This window comes from Oryzias latipes, chromosome 17 (genome assembly GCF_002234675.1).
Source record: "Oryzias latipes chromosome 17, ASM223467v1".
NCBI lineage: Eukaryota > Metazoa > Chordata > Actinopteri > Beloniformes > Adrianichthyidae > Oryzias > Oryzias latipes.
The window spans coordinates 16,817,021-16,821,437 of NC_019875.2; positions in this window are offsets into that span (position 1 = coordinate 16,817,021).

Genomic DNA, 4,417 nt, shown 5'->3' on the forward strand with positions numbered 1-4,417 from the left:
ATAAACTATGGAAGAAGGTTTGTGTATGAAATATGTGACTTAACATGGAACATTACAGAGAACATGTACCCACAAATACCAATGCAGAACAAATGTCTGTCGCAAATCGAAAGAACAAAGACAGCCTTAAATTTTTACTGTTTTTCTGGAGCTTGTTTTCCTTTTCTAACAGTCTCAATGAACTTTATGCTGGAAAACTAAAAGAGTAGATAATTTGCTGACCAATTCATGTGCACCGGCCAAAGAGCACCCTTAATAAATAGAAGACTGAGGCGTTTTAATGAGCCAAAAAAACAGAAAAAAAATAATGCATTTCAAGCAGAGCAGATAAGTAAAGATACAAGGAATAATTTAATTCTTATTCATGTTTGTCTTGTTGGATAGATATTTTCAATGGTCAAATAATAATGGTAAATTTTGTTAATAAGCCATTGGAGATGGAGAGAAGTGTATTTTTCTTTCAATGGTGCAGCCATCACAGTCTTACAAACCTCAAGAGGCTATAGCATCATCTATGGGATATTGCTGTATAGATATTGATATTGCACATTCATTTCAAAGCAACTTTCCCCAAACAAACTGGATCTTTCAGGAAACTAAACATCAGGATCTCTTAGACTTTGAACACTCGGACTTCCAGAAGGGTATTTTCCTCCCTGGGAATCTCGGCACTAAAAACCGTTTGAAAATTGATCATGAAGAAGACATTAACAATTGCGGTTTTAGCCCTGGTGGAATTAGATGGCACACAAGATTCAGGAGATTTGCATGGCTTCGACATTTTGCAGCAAGTCTCTTCCAACTGTACATGCAGTATTGTCAATTAGTGTTAAGTAGTGACACTCCAGTATGAACACCATGGGCTAAACGACATGTGGTCACATGCCAGGTGTGAACGTAGCAACTATATGTAATAAATAAGAGAAAAATACCCCTCATGAGAACAATAGTCAACGGAGAGATCAGCTTTCGCTGTGGGAAATACAACAAAGCACACTGTGTTTTGTGTTCTGATTGGCTGTAGACCTTGTCAATCAATCTCCTCTGTGCTGTGTCTCCTGCACAGAATGTGCTCAGTTTGCCAGATTTACATAAATCTTCAATCGTGAGTAGATCTTTGTTTTCATTCTATCATACTGGTATTTATTTTTCTATAAATTTTTAACTTTGGGGGGTTAAACAAGAGAGAAATGTGTAAATAAAGTGTGTAGTGAGGGGTTTTACCACCTTGAAATATCTATAACACTGCTTTGAATATTTAACCTATTGTAGATTATTTTTAGAACACAACTTCTGCAATAAACGAGGGACCACTCATTTTTTTGTCTTACCCATACATGTGTTTAGTCCAGATTTCCACAGCGTTTTTGGTCTTGTGAACTGCAGTCATTCTAAACTGCTTTCATAAAGTAGCACCATTTTTACTTTAGTTTTTCTGAGGCTCGAAGGCCTCAGGTTTTTTGATGTCCTTTTAATTAGTGTGTACATTTAACTAAACTGACTGAAAATTAGGTTTGCTCCCCTATTTCTGCTTTCACTTTGTAACCACTATTATGAGTAGTCAGTTTTACACCGCCTATCCTTCACATAAATGAGAAATACAACATTTGTCACTTTGTTTGTTCTACTTCTGTTGGTATCTCAAAGAAATTAACTTAATAGTAAGACAGGATGTATGTTACAGGCTACTATTGTTTGAGAGTAATATTCTAAGGTGAGCGGTCGACCTCTGATTTAAAAAAAAAAGCAGGTTCAGTTCCCACCCTGCCTGCCCACCCTTTGTGTCTAAGTGTCCTTGGGCAAGACACTAATCCCCACATTGCTCCTAGTGGTTATAGGTTGACACCAGTGTTAGCTATGAGGTGCCTTGTAGGACATTATTCAGAATTAGCATTCACATACACATGTGAAATCTCTCACACACACTAGTGAAATGCTTGTATACATACAACTGAAAATGTATTCATTCACATACACATGTGAAATCTCTCACATACACATGTGAAATCTCTCACATACACATGTGAAATGCTCTCACACACACTACTGAAAATGCTCTCACATACACATGTGAAATGCTCTCACACACACTACTGAAAATGCTCTCACACACACTAGTGAAAATGCTCTCACATACACATGTGAAATGCTCTCACACACACTACTGAAAATGCTCTCACATACACATGTGAAATGCTCTCACACACACTACTGAAAATGCTCTCACATACACATGTGAAAATGCTCTCACATACACATGTGAAATGCTCTCTTACACACTACTGAAAATGCTCTCACATACACATGTGAAAATGCTCTCACATACACATGTGAAATGCTCTCACACACACTACTGAAAGCTCTCACATACACATGTGAAAATGCTCTCACACACACTACTGAAAATGCTCTCACATACACATGTGAAAATGCTCTCACATACACATGTGAAATGCTCTCACACACACTACTGAAAATGCTCTCACATACACATGTGAAAATGCTCTCACATACACTATCCAAAATCCTCTCACATACACATGTGAAAATTTCAATAGAAACGGAAGGCATTTCAGTAGAAACAACGTTTTTTTTTTTACTTTATTGTTAGAAACGAAGTTGCTCGACTGAAGGCATTTCAGTGGAAATGAACTTGTGTCCGAATTCCTGCCCTGATCCCTAACTACTAAAACCCTATATAGTGCAGAACTATATAGTTCTATATAGTTCTCTGAATTTAAAAGGAATTCAGACACCCGTGCTCAGTACTTTTTTCTTTTGGGTGTTGTTCATAACGCGCTTGACACGGAAACAAAGTGGCGCATTACCGCTACCACCTGGTCTGGAGGCGAACTACTCCTATTTAACGCGGAGAATTACACTTATTTGTCAGAGTAAAAACATAATAAATATGAACATTTTACAAAGACTATTTATGAATCTGCTGTGTTCTGATCATGGAAAACGTGACTGATTTATAAATAATTAAATTACAAACACTTTGGTGTTGATTTAATGTATTTGTTCATAAATAAACCCCCAAGTTATTTTTTCATGCCAATATTTATTTTGTTTTTGTGCCGCTGAACGATTAACGGGCTCTTGCAAGGAGGCATTTTTTTCTGTAGTTTTCTTACACCTTACTGAAAATGGCTTTGAAAATGAATCTGTCCGTGTTCCTGGCAATAATTCAACCGTTTTTCGTGAGATCAAACTGAAAACGAGCAGATATGCAGCATCACAGGACGGCAAGGACAAGCAGACATCTCAGAAGATTTCCTCTGGATGCCCTGACCAGACAGAATAACTTGTGAGTTAAACTTAAAGCTTTTTTTTTAGTTAAACCTAAACTTTAACTTAAACTTTGTTACTAATCATGCTCAAGGTTACACAGTCTGCTGGGTAAGAGTTTAACATTCTTTTTCAAGTGAGTTGTGTAGTCCAATTACATGAAACACTTGTGAGTTCAAAGTTTAGAATTTTTAATTCAGAGTCAAACCATATCACTTGTTTTAAACAAAAACAAAACAAAAACTTTCATTTTTAAAAGTTTAAATGAAAATCCAAAAACCCAGCCAAATAAAAACCACGAGATTTTCCAGAATTAATAAATATTTCATAATCTAAAATGTAAGACATCAAAATAAATAGAAACATTAAAAAAATGTGATTTAATTTCCTCAATGAAATAATTAATGTTGCATTTTCCAGGGTCTTCCACGTCTCTACTGCTTTACCAACACAAAGGTGTCTGTCCTGGCCCTTTACGCTGACGGTCAGTCCGACACAAGACTGGATTTTCGGTTGACCCGCAGGACCATCGAGCATCTGGGTCGATGGTCCTGAAGCATCAGCTTCGGGTTCCTCACACTCTGGGGGGTCACAGGAGACTGACGTCCTGGTGTTTCTTTTCTGGCTGGCGTGTTGCTCATCTTACAGTGTGGTAGCCAGAGTCTTTGACATGACACGGTCCACCGTGAGCGATGTTGTCCACAGGACGGCAGACCGCATCCTCCAGCTGATGAGCAGGGTCACCCAGCTTCCCAGTGGGAATGAACTACCATAAGTCGCCTCTGGATTTTAGCAGCTCGCTTGGTCTTTCTCCTTCCAAAGGGTCACAAGGAGCATTGATGGCTGCCACATAAGAATAAAGGCCCTAAAAGATAATGCAGCTTGTTATTTTAACAGGAAGCTTTTTTATTCCATTAAAATGCATGCTGTATATGACTCTAATGCCAAATTTATAGATATTTTTGTTGAGAATCCAGGATCAATCCATGATTCACGGGTTCTACGTAAAAGCCCAATTTATGTAAATCAAACAAACCCACCTGAAGGATCCTTTTGGGTGATGGTGGGTATCCCTGCATTGCACATCCCATCATGCTGCTGACACCCTACAGGGAACCCATGAGGA